Source organism: Erinaceus europaeus, chromosome 16 (assembly GCF_950295315.1).
Source record: "Erinaceus europaeus chromosome 16, mEriEur2.1, whole genome shotgun sequence".
NCBI lineage: Eukaryota > Metazoa > Chordata > Mammalia > Eulipotyphla > Erinaceidae > Erinaceus > Erinaceus europaeus.
Genome location: NC_080177.1, coordinates 27,712,336 through 27,733,840, shown reverse-complemented (window position 1 = coordinate 27,733,840; position 21,505 = coordinate 27,712,336).

Genomic DNA, 21,505 nt, shown 5'->3' with positions numbered 1-21,505 from the left:
CATTCCAATATTAGGTTCCTGTTTTGAGTGTGGCAAAGGAGATCGTCAAGGTCATACTGCTAATAAGGACATGACCAGAACAGAAGCCCCAGCTCCTCAGACCCAGGGTCTCTGTCTCTGGCCACCACCTACCTGTCTCTTGGCTGTTACTGTTTGCAAACTTCCCAGCTGCGGTAATAGACTGTTTATCATTCCTGTGGAATGTCTTTTTTTGAAAACTTTCTCTCTCAAAGTCTTTTTTATGCTGATATGGTTAGTAATGCCTTTTTCTTAACGAGCTCCCCGTCAACTTCAGCCTCTTGCTCTCTGTCCTCAGGATCTGTATCAGAGTGCTCACTACCAAGCTGGTTTACCGTCCTGGGCAGTCTAAGCATGGCATTATGAACTCAGATGACTTCAGAGCTGACATTTGTAATGAAATACAAACAATGGGATCAGCCCTGTGTGAAGCATGGAGAGGATTTGCAGGTGGCTATGGCCAGCTCTTCTGATTTTTTAAGAGAAGTGGGGATGTCTGATTTTTATTTGGGATTTAAGAATTGATAAATCTTATTGGCTAACTTTTTTTTTCTGCTTTAAGTTTGCCCTTCCTTCCTTCCTTCCTTCCTTCCTTCCTTCCTTCCTTCTTTCCTTCCTTTATCTTTATTTGGAGGTTAATAGGTTGTTGGCACATGGGTACAATTTCTCATCTCATCAAGTAGGTTTTTGTGAAAACAAAAACAAAAACCTACCACTCTCACTCCCAAGTAGGTCCACATTCTGTACCTGGACCTGAAAGCCTCCCACCTCAGCCTCCTGTCTGCCCTATTCCCTACATTTTTTTTTTTTTTTACTTTGTGTTTTCCCCATCTGTTCTTTTTTCTTTCTTTTTTTTTTTTTTAACCAGAGCACTGCTCAGCTCTGGCTTATGGTGGTGCGGGGGATTGAACCTGGGACTTTGGAGCACCTCAGGCATGAGAGTCTGTTTGCATAACCATTATGTTATCTACCCTCCACCTGCTCTATTTTCTTAAGTTCAGCCCATGAGTGGGATCATCCCATATTCATTTTTCTCTTTCTGGCTTATTTCACTCAACATGATTCCTTCAAGCTGCATTCAAGTTGACGTGAATTTTTAATAGCTGAATGGTATTCCATTGTGCATATAGACCATAACTTTCTTAGCCACTCATCTGTTGTTGGACACCTAGGATACTTCCAAGTTTGGGCTATTACAAATCATGCTGCTGTGAACATATGAATACACAGATCTTTTTGGATGAGTGTGTTTGGTTCCTTAGGACATATCCCCAGGAGAAGAATTTACTGGTTTATAAAGCAGGTTCATTTCTAGCTTTTATCAGCTAATTAAAAAAAGAAGAATATATATATATATATATATATATATATATATATATATATATATATATGATTATAATTGGCTGGGAAGGGAGCATAATGGCTATGTAAAAAACCTCTCATGTCAGAGGCACCAAAAGTTTCAGGTTCAATCTTTAGTAACATTATGAGCCAGAGCTGAATACTACTCTATTAAAAGACAAAAACAAACAAAACACTGTGGAGACCAAATCAAACATACCTGCAGGCTGCTTTGCTCAGTTGCTATAAATTTGCAGTCAATGGACAAGCCAAGAGTAGGGTATGGGGTGAGTGGTTAAGGGAGCCCGGACTCCTGGTCAGTGTTCCCCATTCGTTCCCAGGTCAACAAGAGAAATCCCACTTCAGTTTGGAGATCCTTGTCTAAAACCGGTGTGTTTTGTTCAATTGGTCATTTTCTCCCTTTAGCTGAGTTAAGTAGCAATCTTTGTTCTTTCTATAAAGAATCAATTCCTTCCCTAACTAGAAGTTCCACACTTCTGAGTGGAGAAATGGCATGCTTGGAATCTATTTGTGACCCTGTGATATAAATTCCTGCAAACTTCAGGCCTTTCCTGCCCTCCCCATCCAACAGGCCCAATGCCTATAATGAACTTAAAAGGCTGGCAGCAGGGACTGTTCTCCCCCAAGGAAGAGGCTCCAGCCAGGAGCTTCCTCCTTGGTTGATATTAGATGCTCCCCACATCCAAACTGTGGCCTATATTCATTTCATTGCTTATTTGTTTGTCTAACACTTGAGAATCTTTAGAAACCTGTGTACTTATGGTGTCGTGCACGCTGAGAGTCGCGGCAGGTAGAGTGTCATTTTCAGTTCTCAGGAGAAAAACAGATGGCAAGTTGGAATTAGGAATGCAGTGAATATGTTGGGGAGCCTTCCTAGGAGGGACAAAGGGTGAGGGTACAGGAGAGCCATCAGGCAGCAGTGCAGGCCTGACACTTGCCAAAGGGGAGAGAGAGAGAGAGAAAAAAAAAAGGAGGGTTGACTAGAAAGAAATAGACTAAAGTTCAGCTCCAAGGGATGTCAAGCTGATAGGCAGCACAAGAATTGAGGCATTTCCTGACCTGGTTCCAGACTCTCTGTGGCATTGGGGCAGCCTCAGTGTGGACACAAAGTGGGGCCCAAAGACACCATGACTGCAAGCCCATTATAATCCTTGTAACAGGAAATCTGAGCCAGGCTTTTCTGTAACTATAACAACCAACAAGAAAGATTTCTATGATTTCATAAAAGGACAGGAAGACTCAAGCTTGGTTATAAATATGTGTTTTCATCACTGTTTGTAACCTTCTGCAAAGAGTAAACTTCCTTACATGGTCAATAAGTGTCTTTCCCATGGAGTACTGTGAGAATTATGATAGAATGCATGTAAAGGGCTGAACATTGTGAGTATCTGGAATTATTGAATAAACATCTTTACTTTGGAAAATACTGTGAGATGAAATGTAGGTAAACTATCAGACAGTTTTTACTTTGAATTTGTCCTATGAAGCAAAAATAAAACCAAAATTTAACTGTACCGTAGGTTTCAGAAAGACCTAAAATCAAGCTCCTATAGTCTCCTTAGTGGCTAAGTGGCCACTTGGCATGTGACATTGATGGGTTTAATCAAAAGGAAGCAGGAAGATGCTACAGACTTTGGGGAAGGCTTTGCTTTTCTGGATAAAGGAATCAGATACAGCTGCCTCCAATTTCTGCTTTGAATGCCTTGGGCTGGAGCAGTCAGTCCTCCAGTGACTGACCATGAAGAGGGTAGAGCGGAAATGAGCAGAGCCTGGGTCTTGATAATGTTAACAAGCTGCTGCTCAGTAATGTCATCAGTGCTTACTCTGAGCCTTCTGCTGTATGGCAAAAAGAAACCTATCTCTTGATTTCTTCCTTTAAAAAAAATGTTTATTTATTCCCTTTTGCTGCCCTTGTTTTATTGTTGTAGTTATTACTGTGTTGTCATTGTTGGATAGGGCAGAGAGAAATGGAGAGAAGAGGGAGAGAGAAAGATAGACACTTGCAGACCTGCTTCACTGCCTGTGAAGCAACTCCCCTGCAGGTGGGGAGCCGGGGGCTCCTACTGGGATCCTTACCCCGGTCCTTGCACTTTGAGCCACATGCACTTAACCCGCTGCGCTACCGCCCGACTCCCAACAAAAAAATTTGATTTATTATGTAGGAAAAATAAACCACACTCTATTCAAGCCTCTGTGAGCTGAGGTTTATAGTCAAAACACCAAGACACTGGTGGAACTTGGTGTGAAAGAGAGCCCAGATGTTGATGAAGTCACCTGGTCCCTTGAAGACAGTGGTGACTGATTCTAACCACTGTCCTTGAGCTTATTAGCTCAAAGAGACAGGAAATTCTATTTTAACAGTTCAGAGTTGGTTTCCAGTTCTCTCAAATGGAAAAACTCTAGATACAAGCATTAAAAATAGACAAAAAGGGAGTCAGGTGGTAGCGCAGCGGGTTAAGCGCACATGACGCAAAGCGCAAGGATAGGCCTAAGGATCCTGGTTCGAGCCTCTGGCTCCCCACCTGCAGGGGAGTCGCTTCACAGGTGGTGAAGCAGGTCTGTAGGTGTCTATCTTTCTCTCCCCCTCTCTGTCTTCCCCTCTTCTCTCCATTTCTCTCTGTCCTATCCAACAATGACGACATCAATAACCACAACAGTAAAACAACAAGGGCAACAAAAGGGAGTAAATGAATAAATATTTAAAAAATTTAAAAAATAAAAATAGACAAAAAGCTAGAGTTTTCACCTTTTCTAAGTCCATCTCTGAAATTTTATGGCAAAAAAGTAAGTAAAGTTAAAGGAAGGTTAAGGGGGCAGTATATAGCATAATGGTTATACAAAGAGATTCATGCCTGAGGCTCCAAAGTCCCAGGGTCAATCCCCTGAACTACCATAAGCCAGAGCTGATCAGTGCTCTGGTACAAACAAACTACAACAACAAAAGTAAGAAGAGGGACTTGGTGGTAGCTCACCTGGTTGAGCATACATGTTACAATGTGCAAGGACCCAGGTTCAAGCCCCCCGCCCCCGTTCCCACCTGCAGGGGGAAAGCTTTTTAAAAATATTTATTTATTTATTCCCTTTTGTTGCCCTTGTTTTATTGTTGTTGTTATTGATGTTGTTGGATAGGACAGAGAGAAATGGAGAAAGATGGGGAAGACAGAGAAGGGGAGAGAAAGAGAGACACCTGCAGACCTGTTTCACCATCTGTGAAATAAGTCCCCTGCAGGTAGAGAGCTGGGGGCTTAAGCTGGGATCCTTATGCTGGTCCTTGAGCTTCATGCCACATGCGCTTAACCCACTGCTACTGCCCAACTCCTGGGGGAAAGCTTTGTGAGTGGTGAAGCAGTGCTGCAGGTGTCTTTGTCTTTCTCCCTTTTTATCACCCCCTTCCTTCTTGATTTCTGACTATCTCTACCCAATAAGTAAATGAATATAATAAAAATAAAACTTAAAAAAAGGAAGGTAAAAGCAAAGAATAATACAAAGTAGTTAAGACTTGAGTGTTGTATGCTTTACATTGGGTTGTTCTAGATCTCCCCCGCCAAGAGAATTGGATCAGTCCTGCTAATTTCGCTGGCCCGCTTGGCCCCGCCCCTAGGAACCCCGCCAGAGTTCCAGAGTTGGAAAGTTAGAGAGTTCCTGAGTTAGAGAGTTAGAGAGAGTGCTTGCGCCGCTGCAAAGAGACAGCAGAGTTCTGTTTGGTGATTAGTTTGGTTTAGTTTATGAACCGTTGTTCCTGAATAAAGAAATACAGCTTCCCTGCCCAGCCGATGTCTCCGAGTCTCTGTTACCCGCCCGTGAAGCTAGCCCGGCCGGCTAGAGCTTCCGAATTTTTAACAACACTTGAGTTAAATCAATAAAAGGTTAACATGCTATATATTTTAATTAACTCACAGTTAATTAATGTAGAAGAGAAAGAGAAAACTAGGGCATCACTCTGGTATACGTGTGATGCTAGGGATTGAACTCGAGGCCTCTTATTTAAGGGCCCAACAATTAAGCCACTGCATCACCTCCTGGATCACAGCATGCCATATTTTTAGTTCCTTGTTCAGAAACCTGGATTCTAGCTTCTCTCTCTCTATTTCATTTCTGACCCATAGGGCTTGTCCTTGATATCTTATGATACCTGTCTGCCGAGTCATGTGACTCACACTCCAAGCAGTGCAGCATCTGGTTTCTGGGGCCTTTCATTTTCCTGTATTCTTCCTTAGATATTGTGTGGCCTACTTGAACCAATCTGCTTGTTATCCCACGTTGTCCTTACATTCTTGGGCTATAACCCTCTTGTACTTACTGATCTCCAGGGTTTTTTCGTCACTCTGAGGACAGACCAATCTTGGTGCAGACCAGAATTAATAGGCAATTGCCACAGGGAGATAATGCAGAAGAAAAGTGGCTAAAAATATACAGTGAATCACAGCAAATTACATCTCTTAAAAACCTACAGTGTATTCCTATTGCCATAGCAACCCCTGGCTAGTAAAGACAGAACTGATTTATTACTGGCTTTCCCCAGCATTCACTTCTGCCGGAAGTATCTCCAGCCTGTGGTGCAAGTCTCAGCAAGGACAAGGATGGGGACATGGCAAATGCAGTGTTCCCTCCTCAATCCCTTCCAGTAATGTTTCTGAGCGGAGTCCCTTCAATGCAACCCACATCACATCTGAGCCTCTTTACTGAGATGAAGGTGACTGTTTCTCACCTTTGACAGGATATCCTGGGTTCTGTCTGTGACGTGTGTGTGTGTGTGTGTGTGTGTGTCTGCAGGACGGGGGAGGTAACAAGTGTAGATGAGAGATGAGAGGAGACTGTAGGTAACCCCTTTGCCCTCTCTTGCCCTTCTGGCTATTCTCTCTCCCGTGATATTTCTGCAGTAAATACACTGTGACACTGTTACTAACAAATCAGGACTATCACTTGTCACACAGAAAACCAAACCCTTAGTGGTGCGGGAGGTGGTGCTGTGACGAGGGCGTTAGATTCTCAAGCATGAGGTCCTGAGTTCGATCCCTGACAGCACATGTACCAGAATGATGTCTGGTTCTTTCTCTCTCTCCTATTATTCTCATGAATAAATAAAATATTTTTAAAAAGGAAAAGAAAAGAAAACCAAACCCTGACAATAAGGAACTGTCCACTGATGAATGCTTATTTGGGGACATACCTGTGGGAATGAAGGTAGTCTGTCAGAAACTCTGAAATCCCTTCTTCTTTTTTTTTTTTAGATAGAGACAAAAGAGGGAAAGAAGCAGAAGCAGAGAAAGTGAAAGAGACCACAGCACCAAAATTTCCATCAGAGCTGTGGGGACCATACTCAGACCTGGGTCACACACATGGCATAGCAACACACTATTCAGGTGAGCTATTTCACAAGCTTTCTTGTTTGTTTGTTTTTGTTTTTCCCCAGTGGTGCTAGGGATTGAACTTGGGACCTCAGGGATGAAAGTCTTTTTGCATAACATTTATACTGCCCCCCTGCCCCCCAGCCCTTCAAGAAGGACTTTTAAAAGGAGAGATTGTGAGTACATGAGGGTTCACTCATAAGGGACCAGGTGAGTCTTATAAAAGACTTCTCTGAGGTAATCACTGTAGAACTTGCTGTCCTGGAGGACTCTGGTACTTTTTGTAAAGCAACCCTGAGCTGTCATCATGATGGATACTTCCATTTTGTTCCTTAAAAGGTTTGGATTTTTTTTGATGTTATCTTAAGTTATGTCCTGTGGCAAGATCTTAAAGAAAGCATAGTGAGAGTTCTGAGAAATAGCACAATCATCACGCACAGAGCTTGTTATGAGAGGTCCTAGGTTAAAAATGCCGGAGCTGAGCAGAGATCTAGCCCCCTCCCCTCTCTCCCCCCTCTCACTCTTTCTTTCTCTCTTGAACTAAAATAAATTAGTCCTTTAAAAGCATTTATTTAATTAATTTGATAAGACAGAAATTAATAAGGGAAGGGGAGATGAGGATTGAGACACCTGCAGTACTGTTTTACCATTTGTGAAGCTTTCCCCTTGCAGGTGGCGGGGGCGGAGGGGAACCAGGGGTTTCAACCCAGGTCCTTGAATATAGTAACATGTGCTTTACTGGATATACCACTGCCAAAAGAAAAATCCTTAGAACAAAAACAAACAAACAAAAACATTGTGAGGGCTGGGGAGATAGCATAACAGTTCTCAGAAAAAACTTTCATGCTTGAGGCTTTGTGGTCTCAGGTTCAATCCCTGGCACCAGCATTAGCCAGAGCTGAGCAGTACACTAGTAAGATAAAATAAATAGTGAGGTTATCTGGGATGCAGTTTGTGTCTAAGGGAATGCAAGATAGAGAATTATTCATCTTGGGGGCCTGGTAATGGCGAACCTGGTTGAGCCTTGTTACAATGTGCAAGGGCCAAGGTTCAAGCCCCCGGTCCCCACCTGTAGCTTCAAAAGTGGTGAAGCAGTGCTGCAGGTATCTCTCTGTCTCTCTTCCCCATCCCTCTCAATTTCTGTCTCTGTCCAATACATATAATAAAATAAAATAAGAGAGAACTGTTTATCTTGTGCTCCTTAATGGTTCAAAAGGGCTTGGGGGGGTGGAATGTGGTAAAATTGACCTTGGTAGAAGAAACTTGTGGGTCTTTTTCAGGGTTACCAAGGAATATGGAATTCTAGCTTAATTTTTTTCTTTTATTTTTTAATATATATTTTAAATACTTTATTTATTTATTTATTTATTTATTTATTTATTTATGAGAGGATAGGAAAGAGAGAAATAACCAGACATCACTCTGGTACATCACTCTGCTGCCAGGGATCGAACTCAAGACCTCATGCTTGAGAGTCCAATACTTTATTCACTGCGCCACCCCCCTGGACCACTCTAGCTTAATTTTTCTTTGTCAAAATGAGCAAGCCTCATTTGAGGACCAGTAAATGGTAGAGAGAGTAAAGTCAGAAATTAGGACAAAAGTCTGGTATGCTGAAAGACAATAAAGTGTATGTAAATAAACATTTTGTTATTTCACTGGAACTCTAAAATGTCCTGGTATATAATATGTTATGTCGCAAAGTTAAGAAGTGGCATTCTTGAATGCTACTCTAAACTTTTATTTATTTAGGGAAATATTCTGGATCAGAGTTCTGGGAGTCTCCTACCTCAAAACTGCCTTGCCTGAACATGTCAGAAGAACAAAGGAGATAAAGAAAAGGAGCTCCCACTGACCAAATCTGGCATGATTGAGCTTAGAAAATTGATAGCAGGGAGTCCAGGCAGTAGCGCGGTGAGTTAAGCGCAGGTGGTGCAAAGCGCAAGGACCAGCCTAAGGATCCTGGTTCAAGCCTCCAGCTCTCCACCTGCAGGGTGTTCGCTTCACAGGCAGTGAAGCAGGTATGTAAGTGTCTATCCTTCTCTCCCCCTCTCTGTCATCCCTTCCTCTCTCCATTTCTCCGTGTCCTGTCCAACAACAATGACATCAATAATAACAACAATAATAACTGAAACAATAAAACAAGAAGGGCAACAAAAGAGAATAAATAAATAAATATTTTTTAAAAAAAGAAAAAGGTGATCCAGGAGGTGGCATAATGGATAAAGCACTGAACTCTCAAGCATGAGGTTCTGAGTTCAACCCCAGGCAGCACATGTACCAGTGTGATGTCTGGTTCTTTCTCTCTCTTCTCCTATCATTCTCATTAATAAATAAATAAAATATTTTTTTAAAAAGAAAATTGATAGCAGTGGTTTATTTTTATTGAATAAGCTAAAAAATATATGTCCATACTGATCTTAAAGAAATGAATAAGGAAAAATAATATTCCTCCGTTACAGTTAAAAAAAAAAAAGGTGGTCCAGGAGGTAGAGCAGTGGATAAAGCATTGGACTCTTTAACATGAGGTAACGAGTTCAATCCCTGGCAGCACATGTACCAGAATGATGTGTGATTCTCTCTCTCTCTCCCTGCCTATCTTCTTCATGAATAAATAAATAAAATATTTTTTAAAATAGTGATAGAACTAGAAAGCTCTGCCTGGCACCATTCATAGAATTAATTGCTTCAGGCAAGAATTATCAATGGATACATAAATCAATAGCTAAGTTTAATGTGAAACTATAAACAATATCAAATATCTCCTGACAAAATCTTTGTTGATTTCAAAGAGAAAAATAGTAACTCAGAGATGGGGAGGCTTGACAGTCCTGACTTGAACCAGGTGATCAAAGTTAATACCACAAAGAACAAATGGGACAGATCAATTATTATGTCTTTCCTAAAGGGCCACTGTTGGAAGGACACCCTGTCACTTATGTGGTGTTCCTGCCAAAAACACACAGCCTGATTCTAATTGTGAGACAACACCAAGTGACTCCAAAATGAGGGGTGGGATGTTCAGTAAATGACTTAAGCACACCTGGCGTCAAGTGCAAGGACCAGCGTAAGGATTCTGGTTCAAGCCCCTGGCTCCCCACCTGCAGAGGAGTTGCTTCACAGGTGGTGAAGCAAGTCTGCAGGTGTCTTTCTCTCCTCCTTTCTGTCTTCCCCCTCCTCTCTCCATTTCTCTCTCTATCCAACAATGACAACAACAATAATAACTATAACAACAATAAAACAACAAAGGCAACAAAAGGGGGAAAAAAGCATATTAAAAAGTGTCAATGTCATGAAACACAAAGATTCTAATTGAAGGAAACTAAAGAGATATGACCAAGTATGATCTTAGATTTGATCTTGAGTCAATTTTTTTTCTCCCTTTGCCATAAAATATTAAAGGAAGGGTTGGACATGAGATTAAAAGAAAAAAAAAAGGAAAATTGATAAAACTTGAGAAGATACGTACATAATACTACTGTATGGATATTAAGTTCTTGGTTTTGATCTTGTATTTGGAGATATGAAACATCATTTCAGACTTTTAAAAAAATTTTATTTATTTATGTATTCCTTTTTGTTGCCCTTGTTGTTTTATTTTAGTTATTATTGTCGTTGTTGTTGGATAGGACAGAGAGAAATGGAGAGAGGAGGGGAAGACAGAGACGGGGAGAGAAAGACAGACACCTGCAGACCTGTTTCACTGCCTGTGAAGCGACTCTTCTTCAGTTGGGGAGCCGGGGGCTCGAACCACATTTCAGACTTTTTAAGTAGACACTTCAGTGGTAAGGACAAAGAGGCATCATATTTGCAATGTGTGTGCTCAACCAGGTGCGCCACCACCTGCCCCCTGAGGCATCATATTTCTAACTTGCTTTTATCCAGTTCAGAAAAAAACAAAAGTATTTGGGGTTGAGGAGATAGCACAAAGGTTATGCAAAAGCCTTTCATGTGTGAGACATCATATTTGTAACTTGCTTTTAGCCAGTTCAGAAAAAAATAAAAGTATTTGGGGTTGAGGAGATAGCACAAAGGTTATGCAAAAGCCTTTCATGTCTGAGACTCTTAAGTCTTATGTTCAATCCCTAGCACCACCATAAATCAGACTTGTGCGGTACTCTGGTCTCACTTTCTCTCTGTATCTCTCTCACACTAAAATAAATTTAAACAAACATTAAGAAAACATTCATGTTTCATTTGTTGATACACAAATAGAGTATAAGAAAATCTTTGAACTTCTTGTATGTTTCTGAAAATAGTCCCTCTATCTTTTGGGAAAGTCTGAAATTCTTCTTCTAGTGTTTGCCCTTCTTCCGTAGCCAGTCAACAGCATCAGGTTGAGCCTGATGTAAAGTTTCGAGACCTCCTTTGAATCTGGAGAGTTGGCAGTCGTTGACTATGTGGGTCATAGTCTGTCTGGAGCCACAGGGACAGTTCGGGTCGTCTCTGGCTCCCCAGCGATGGAACATAGCGGCGCACCGGCCACGGCCTGTTTGATAGCGATTGAGGAGGGCCCAATCATAACGTGCCAGGTCAAAGCCGGGTTGATGCTTGCAGGGGTCTGTGATGAGGTGTTTGTTCTTTACCTCAGCTGACTGCCAACTCTGTTTCCAAGAGACTGGAACAGAGAAGTTCAGTGTAGGCGTAGGGGACCAGATTGGATGACGAGACGTCAAGCGTTGGACAGGGTGGGCGAAGATATCCGCGTATATTGGCAGGTCCAGTCGAGCATAGACATGGGAAATGAACTTAGATGATGCCGCATCCCGACGAATATCTGGCGGGGCGATGTTGCTAAGAACTGGCAGCCATGGATCCGGGGTGGAGCGGATGGTTCCAGAAATTATCCTCATGGAGGAATATAATTTGGAATCGACCAAGTGGACATGGGGGCTATGGAACCAAACTGGGGCACAGTATTCTGCAGTGGAATAGCATAATGCCAGAGATGATGATCATAGTGTGGAAGCGCTCACGCCCCATGAGGAGCTGGCCAGTCTTGCAATGATGTTATTCCTCGCGCCCACCTTTGCTGCAGTTTTTATGAGATGTTCGTGAAATGACAGAGTGTGATCGAGAGTAACGCCAAGATAGACTGGCTGGGCTTCATGCCGGATTCTCGTATCGCCAAGCTGCACATTAAGCTCACGCGAGGCCGAGGCATGGTGTAGATGGAAAACAGATAATACCGTTTTTGCAGTGCTAGGGATTAGTCGCCATTTTTTACAGTAATCAGATATCAGAGACATGTCTTCCATGAGTGTTTCCTCGAGGATGTCGAACTGGGAAAGTCTGAAATGATGTAAATGAAATCTAAACAAGTATCCCTGTGTGTAGACTCAAGGTCCTTTTGAGTCAAACCCCAACCCCTCCCGCCCCAACTCCCATTCTTTTCTTTCTTTCCCTCATCAGAGAGTTTAGTTCCTGCATCTGAGTGTTTAGGTCCTCACAGTTCCCCCACAAAGCAGGAGAATCCTACCCTAACTGTGGAGGGAGGTAAAATACAGCTACTCCCTCAGGTGTCACAAAAGGACAATCATAAATTGGTGATATAGTTGTTACAATGCCCAAACCAGACCATGAGTGAAGCAAAGGTCCCTTGGTGATTCCTTTCAGATTTCCCAGGGAAGGGAGAGTGAGGCTTCTGTGAGTGTACTGACTCAGCTCAGTGAGAACTCAGAGCAAGACTATGATCTAACAGGATGACAGAGGACCTAGTGGGGGTCATATTGTTATATGGAAAACTAGGAAATGTTATGCATGTACAAACTATTGTATTTACTGTAAAACATTAATCAAGAGAGAGAGAGAGAAAGCCCAGGACTGAGTCATGCTCCTTCTTTCTGTCTCTCTATTTCTCATACCATTTCTCATACTATTTCTCATACTATTTCTCATATTCTCATACTATCTCTCTATTTCTCATACTATTTCTCATACTATTTCTCATAGATCTTTATTAGAATCTTTCCAAGCACCACAGGTCTGGGTGAAGGGACTGCTCTTGTCAGGAACATAACATCCCTCTGGGGCCAATAAATGAAGGTCATTATGTAGAAACCTGCTAACTTCAGTTTCAGAATGACCAAAAGCTGAGGTGGGGGGGGGGCAACCATGTGAGGCTTAGTGCCCCATTCTCTTCTATTTGATCTAGCATGTCCAGAGCCTTGTATCTGGGTCCAAGAAGCTGGTTTACAAGTCTCAAAATGCTTACCCCAAGGGAGCTGGATGGTGGAGCACCCATTAAGAGCAAGGACCTGGGTTTGAGGCCTGGTTCCTCATATGCAGGAGTTCACTTCATAAGTAGTAAAGCAGGTGTACAGGTCTCTCTCTCTCTCTTTCTCCCTCTTTCTTTTTAATCAGAGCACGGATAAGCTCTGGTTTATGATGGTGGTGGTGGGGCAGAGGGGATAGAACCTAGGACTTTGGAGCCTCGGGCATGAAAGCCTCTTTGCACTACCATTATGCTACCTACTCCAGCCCCGGTATCTCTGTTTCTCTATTACTCTTTATCTCCCCCTCCCCTCTCAATTTCTGTCCTATCAAAGAAAAAAGAAGAAGAAGAGGAAGAAGAAGAAGTAGAAGAAGAGGAAGAAGAAGAAGAAGAGGAAGAGGAAGAAGAAGAAGAAGAAGAAGAAGAAGAAGAAGAAGAAGAAGAAGAAGAAGAAGAAGAAGAAGAAGAAAACAGAAAGTGAGAGAAAGAGAGAAAATGAAAAAAAAAAAAAAAAAAAAGGCCACTGGAAACAGTAGATTCAAAGTGCCAGGACTAAGCCACAGTGAAAACCCTGGTGATGACAAGCGCAAAAAAAAAAAAGTGCCTACAATGGCCATGACCTGAAAAAAATCTGAAGGAAAGCCTGCCATATGCCACATTTGGAATTCACTTCCTCCTCTCTCTAATAGCCATCTGCTTTAATTCATTCATCTTAATATTGTGAGCCACAGAGAAGCAGAACATGGTTCTGCTGTTTATAAATGATCTCGATGAAATGAAATAAATGTCTTGATTCCTTCCTGGTAGCCCAAGGAAAACAGTGTGAGCTGCCTAAGGGGTTGGGGGGTGGGGAGGGTTGGGGAGGGGAGTAGAGAGCACTGCCCTGGGAAAGGTGTCTATCCTATCCCCATCTGCCCTACTGCCTTCCTTGTGGTTGCAGGAGACAAGGGGATGGGAAAAAGTGGAGTCATTTGCAATGCTGAAAGAACGATATTTTTCTCAGTGCATCAACATCAGCCTGATATGACTTATACAAATCTGATAGGCATAGGACATCAGGCAAGAAAGAAAGAAACAGATAAAGAAAGAAGAAAGAAAGAGAAAGGAGGAAAGGAAGAAAGAAAAAGAACGAAGGAAGGAAGGAATGAAGGAAGGAAGAAAGAGAGAGAGAGAAAGAAATAAAGAGAGAGAGAGAGAGAAAGAAAGAAAGAAAGAAAGAAAGAAAGAAAGAAAGAAAGAAAGAAAGAAAAAAAGAAAGCAATCGGGCATTAGCATAAGCGGGTTAAGCACATGTGGCGACACGTGGCGCAAAGCACAAGGACCGGCTCCCCACCTGCAGGGGAGTCACTTCACAAGCCATGAAGCAGGTCTGCAGGTGTCTATCTTTCTTTCCCCGTCTCTGTTTTCCCCTCCTCTCTCCATTTCTCTCTGTCCTATCCAACAAAGACGACATCAATAACAACAACAATAATAACTATGACAACAATAAAAACAACAAGGGCAACAAAAGGGAAAATAAATTAAAAAAAGAGAAAGAAATGGAGGGATAAAAAGAGGAAGGAAGGAAGGTAGGAGGGATGGTAGGAGCTGTAAATATTTAAGAGCTGGCCAGCCCTGATCTAGTCAATTTATAGGGAAAATAAAGACACTTAGTCTAGGGCCTTTTAAAAGAGACCACATACTGTCTATTTCTGCAGATAATGTGAACCTCAATGGTTATATATAGATTATAGATACTCCAGCTTCCTGCCATGCATGAGGCCTTTTGCCCACATATGCCCCTATCTTGCTGCCCACCTCTTTGTTTTAGAGCTATATATACCACACAGGAGGTTTTTTGTTTTGTTTACCAGAGCACTGCTTAGCTCAGGCTTATGGTGGTGCTGGGAATTGAACCTGAGAGTTCTGGTGCATCAGACATGAAAGTCTTTTTAACCATTATGCTATTTCCCCAGCTCAGGAATATCTTCTTTTAAGTAAATGGAAACAAATAACTAGATATTAAATTGAGGCTGTTCTCAGTGACTGAAAAAGCCTTTAAGAATCTAGAAAACTAGCCTTCAGATGGGAGCGGGTTGGACTGAGAGACTCCTTAGGACTGAATCACCATATCTATAATGGGTCAGCTGGGGACTTCCCATCAGACTGATCACTCAGACCTCTCTGACCCCACGTGTCAAAAAATTTGAGAGTTTTCTTTCTTTCTGTTACTCATTTTTAGTAACTGCCTTCTTGACTGACTTGGATAGCAGCAAACTCCACAGCTGTTTCCAGGCCAGGACTCCCAGAGATCCCAGGTTCAATCCCAGGCAGCCCAGAAGGTGGGCTGAGCAGTGCTCTGGTTTCTATTTAAAATAAAGTAATTATAGGGGTCAGGTGTTGGTGCCCCTCCCATCTCCAAAGGGGAATGGCTTCACAAGTGGTTAAACAGTGCTCAGGTATCTCTTCCGCTTTTGCTCTCTAATTCTCCCTTCCCTCTAAATTCTGTCTCTATGTAAAATAAATGAAGTAAAATGTTAATAAATAACACAAAATAAATGGAATTGGGGAGCGTGAGAACCAGTGCATTACTCTGGCACATGCAATGCTGGGGATTAAACTCAGGACCTCATGCTAGAGAGTTCAGTGCTATATCCACTGGGCTACAAAATAAATAAATCTTCTACTTTTTCAATTAAAAAAAATTATTTATTTATTCCCTTTTGTTCCCCTTGTTGTTTTATTGTTGTAGTTATTGTTGTTGTTGTTATTGATGTCATCATTGTTGGATACGACAGAGAGAAATGGAGGGAGGAGGGAAAGTCAGAGAGGGGGAGAGAAAGATAGACACCTGCAGACCTTCTTCACTGCTTGTGAAGCAACTACCCTTCAGGTGGGGAGCCGGGGGCTTGAACCAGGATCCTTGCGCTGGTCCTTGTGCTTTGAACTACTGCACTTAACCCACTGTGCCACTGCCCAACTCCCCCTGCTGTACTTTTTCACTTTTAAAGATTTATGGGCTGGGCAGTGGCACACCCAGTTAAGTGTATGTATTATCAAGCACAAGGACCTGGGGTTCGAGCCCATTCCACACCTGTAGGGGGGAAGCTTCTATCTCTACCTCCTCTCTCATTTCTATCTGTTGTAATATATATATGAGAAATGGCCTCTGGGAACAGTGGATTCATAGTACCAGCACTGACCTCCAGTGATAACTCTGGTGGCAAAAAAGAAAAAAAAAATTTTTTTTGGAGCCTGGCTGAGGAGCACCTGGTTAAGTGCACACATTACACTGTATAAGGACCTGGGTTCAAGGCCCCAGTTCCCACCTGCAAAAGGGAAGCTTCAAAAGATGTAAAGCAGTGTTGCAGATATCTTTTCTTTCTGATTCTATCTCCCTTCTCCCTGCTGCATTTCTCTCCATTTCCATCTAAAATAAATAAACCAAATAAATTAAAAAGTAAATATTTATTTATAATAGAGGAAAGAGAACCAGAGCAACATTTCTGCATACATGATGCCTGAGATTGAACTCAAGACCCCAGACTTGCAAGTTCAGTGCTTTTCACCACTGTACCACCTCTAGGATCACACCTCTAGGATCACACCTCTAGGATCTCTCTCTCCCTCCCTCTCTCTCTCTCTCTCTCTCTCTCTTTCTCTTTCCCTCCAGGGTTATTGCTGTGGCTTGCTGCCTGCACCATGAATCCACTGCTCCTGGAGGCTATTTTTTCCCCTTTTGTTGCCCTTGTTGTTTTATCATTGTTGTGGTTATTACTATTGTTGTTATTGATGTCGTTGTTGTTGGATAGGACAGACAGTAATTGAGAGAGGAGGGGAAGACAGAGGAGGAGAGAAAGACAGACACCTGCAGACCTGCTTCACTGCCTGTTAAGCAACTTCCCTGTAGGTGGGGAGCCGGGGGCTTGAACCTGGATCCTTACCTTGATCATTGCGCTTTGCGCCATGTGCGCTTAACGTGCTGTGCTTCTGCCCTCCCCTGTAAATTAATATCTTTAAAAATGTTTAGCCACAAATGTTTCCAGATGATTTATTCAACTTTCAGCTTTTAGAAGCCCAGCATGGTATTGTAAGGGGTCTGGGGGGGGGGGGACAGAGAAGGCTGTCACTGTAGAACCCAAGGCTACACCTGCAAAAAACCCTTGGCAGGTTTCCCTTGAGAATCCCCTAACTTCTCTGTGTGTGTCCTGCCCTCTCCCCTGACTTGTTTCATCTCCACCCCGTAGGGAAGCAATACAGCTCATTATCTGTTTATTCTATAAAATGCTGCCCTTGGTGCTCAAATCACCTTGGAGCACAGAGCACACGATTTTAAAACAATTAGAAGAAATAAAAACAGAGGATTGGCAGTGACCTGCAGTTTTCCTTTCCTTTCCTTTCCTTTCCTTTCCTTTCCTTTCCTTTCCTTTCCTTTCCTTTCCTTTCCTTTCCTTTCCTTTCCTTTCCTTTCCTTTCCTTTCCTTTCCTTTCCTTTCCTTTCCTTTCCTTTCCTTCCCTTCCCTTCCCTTCCCTTCCCTTCCCTTCCCTTCCCTTCCCTTCCCTTCCCTTCTCTTCTCTTTTCTTTTCTTTTCTTTTCTTTTCTTTTCTTTTCTTTCTTTTCTTTTCTTTTCTTTTCTTTTCTTTTCTTTTCTTTCTCCTATATCAGCAATAAAATGGCAGTTTGAAGAGTCTGGCTCTCCCTGATCTCAGAGGCTTCCCTGCAGGGCTCTGCCAAGGGTAGGGGTAGGGAGTGATTTCCTACAGCCTCTGTCTGAGTCTGGAAGCCCCAGGCACATTCCTTCAGACTCTTCTGTCTGTGTCTTTATGACTCAGCTGTAGGCCAGCATCAACTTGTTTGTGTTTTGCTGTGCCTGGTGGTTGGAGGTTTGCGGAGGCCTGGCCTGTGGGATCTGACAATACACAGAGCCTGCTCTGAGTGCTCAGCATAGATGAACAGTCCAGTCACTGACTTGTCTCTGCTTAGGCCTAGCCAGAAGTTGGTGACAAACAGCAATGGTGATACTGATGTTATTATTAAAGAGAGCCAAGCTTGGTGAGTGGAGATTTCTTCTCTGTTGAAGGAGGAACATTGACTCATCATTAAGGATTCTCTACCTTGGAAAGCTGTGTGGTTAGGACTGGAAGGGGAGAAAATAAGGCAAAGGCAAGCATATGATTTGTGCAGGTTGAGAGGGAACTTGGGCAAAGGAAAACACCACATTGAAGTCAGCTAGATTGATCGTCCAAAGGCAGCTGAGGCTCCAGCCACCCTGGATACAGAGAGGCTGCTATTGCAGATGGGCTTGCCTAGAGAATGAACAAGTAATGAACCCACAATTGGGAGTGCTGAGCTATGATTCCTAGCTTTTTCATTGCCCTCTTGGGCAAGTAACTTTATTTGTCTGGGCTGCAGCTTTTCCACACAGTTGAATGGAGAATTGGCCTAGACAATGCCTTTGAATGCTCTGTTACAGGGTTCTGATTCCCAGAACTTAAGTAATCACTGGCCACCTTCTTTCTGCTGGGCCTGTATGGATCTGTGAGGAAAAGAAAACAATCTTCCAGTCTAGCAGTAACACACAGGTTTTCTCCTCTAGCTACTTGCCTCTCTAAGAGGAGAGGGGGGAAGCATCCTTTGGTTCAGTTACAATTGCATTGATCACTACCTGCCCCACCTACTAAGAGGGTGTCTGCCATCCAACAGCTATCCTTTTGATCTATCTGCAATAAGGTTCTAGAATTTCCTGTACACTGCCCCACCTGATGAGCCGCCCTGCCTCTCTATGGTTGGTAATGAGGTTCCCCTCTCTGTTCTCAACCTGGCCCACTGTCTTTCACCTGTGTGTGCAACACCTATTTCTCTCTCTGCCTGGGTTTATCTGACTGTGTTCTCTGCTCTGCAGGCTATTTGTCACAGGAGGTCATCACAATCCAGAGAGAACTCACTCTGTCTTTCCCTCTGCTCCATTTGGCAAGCAGACACGTGCATCTGGCATTTCAGCCACAGATTTTTCTCACCCCCTTTGCTCTTTTCAAAAAGGAAGCCTCGGTGGCTTTGCAGAAAAAGTCCACATTCACTTACAACTTTGACTATCATCAGATATTTGAGATGTTTGTTGAATGCTTACGTGCTGTGTGTTGCTCTCTTGCCCTCCAGAGGCTTCTGATGTTGGTGAAATGAAACAGAACCATGTTCAGCAGGGAAGTAATTATAGAAGCCAGACCTTCCACCTTCTGTATGCTATAATGATCCTGGGTCCATACTACCAGAGGGTTAAAAAATAGGAAAGCTATCTAGGGAGGGGATGGGGTACAGATTTCTGGTGGTGGGAACTGTGTGGAAATGTACCCCGCTTACCCTATGGTTTTGTCAATATTTCCATTTTATAAATAAAAAAATTTTTTAAAAAGTTTTGGGGGCTAGGTAGTGGTGCAGTGGGTTAAGCACACATGGCACAAAGTACAAGGACCCAGCATAAGGATCCCATTTTGAGCCCCTGGCTCCCCACCTGCAAGGGGGTTGCTTCATAGGCAGTGAAGCAGGTCTGTAGGTGTCTATCTTTCTCTCCCCCTCTCTGTCTTCCCCTCCTCTCTCCATTTCTCTCTGTCCTCTCCAACAACGACAGCAGTAACAACGATAAACAACAAGGGCAACAAAAAGGAAAAAAAATAGCCTCCAGGAGCAATGGATTCATAGTGCAGGCACTGAGTCCCAGCAATAACCCTGAAGGCAAAAAAAAAAAAAGTTTTAACATCCTGTGTGTACATGGACATGCTGTGTCTCTTATGAATAGAAAAACCTAAAAGGGAAGCTAGACAAAACGGCTTGCTTTTTAGAGTGAGAAATGGTGAGTTATTTGGAAGACTATGAAGTTTAAAGCCAGTCATTCCAGTTTCCTGGCATTGAACTTGGTGATAAAGGAGTTGGGGGATAGAAAGTCTGCAAAACTGAAAAACCATAGCAGTAACAAAATAAGCGCACACACCAACACATTCCTCTTTCTGGGGTCCTGCATCCAGCTTTTGCATTTTTCCAGCTGTCAGACCCCCCCCCCCCCCCCCCCGTGTATGGCAAGATCAGCCTGCTCTTTTGCCGTTTATCAGTCTCTATAATTGAGTATCAGGAGGATGGACGCTAGTAGCTCTGTCCTACTTTGTATCTCCCAAGTGGGTTGGCCCCTTAGGGTGAAAGTGTATTAAAATTAGGAAGAGTCCTGTGTCAGTTTTTTCTTCTTATTATTCTTCTTCTGTTTCTTCTGTGATGCTTTTTAGGGCGTTGCAATGGTATAGGGGGAAAGAATGGCAGAGGAAGCCTTTGGTAGTTATAAGGGAAAATGAAAGGGAAGATGTGGTGCCTTCCCCGTCCCCTCCCAAGCCCTGGGTCTGATCTGTCTCAAATTGGATTCATTCTTGGGGGGGGGGGGCAGGGAGAAATAAATGAAGCTGCATCTGCCCATCAAAACAGTCTGGAGGGTCTGCCTTAAAGCAGATTGAAGGGGAAATGTTCAATTTTATTGGTTTGTTCTGCTGGGTCCTTCTCTCCAGGACACTGTTTAGTGCACCAAGTGAAGTGGAAAATGAAGAACAGGTGAGCAATCACCTGTGAAAAGCTTTAATGGACCCGGCACCCCTTTGGGAGTGAGGCAAGGCACTTACTGAGGCTCAGGACCAGCTCTCTTCTGGTTCAGTGGGCTTTGTTTTTGTAATGGGAATTTAACTCCCTCGGGTGGCCCAGAGATGGCCAAAATGACTGCCTTCAGCTCCAGAGGGGTTGTGGCATCTCTCACAGCACCCAAGCTTCTGGCCTAGAAGGGACTCCCTGGGGGTGTCAGAAATGTTGGATTTCCAGTGGCCAAGGCCTGGAGGTTCCAAGCAATGAAGCTACAGCTGTCCTGGAGTGGAGGAGACTGTCGACTGAAGTGGGCCAGGACCCATGGGTCTAAGGGGTCTAGGGGCTAAAATCATATCTCCAGGAGAGTCATGTTTTGGGCAGGTTTCTTAAACTCCCTAGCATGTTCTAGGAAGAATGAGACATTGAATTTGAGCTGGCAGGCTGGATGGGAGGTTTATCTGATAATAATAATGAGGAGGATTAGGAGTTAGAGCAGGTTACTAGATTCCAGACCCAGTGCTAATTACCTTCCATATAAATGTGTGAGCTATGCCTTTGCTCCCTAAATGCTAATAGAAACTTAAGTCTCTGCCTCTCTTCTGTCCTGCAAGGTTTTACTTGGTTTTTTGTTTTTGTTTTCTTTTACATATACCAACAGAAAAATGAACTGAAGGGAGAAGATGAGAAAGGCAAGAGGGCAAGGGAAATATCCAGCTTCCTGGACACCTCCCTAGCATTTATTTATTTATTTATTTATTTATTTATTTATTTATTTATATGAGGTCAAAGTTCTATTATGGAGAATACTGGGACTAGAAAAAGTGAAGATAATATATTTTATTTTTGCCACCAGGATTATTGATAGGGCTTGCTGCCCTATCAATATGAATCCACATCTCCCAGTGACCATTTTTTTCCTTTGATTTTTATAATTGATTTTTCATTTTCCTTTCTATTTTTATTTGATAGGAC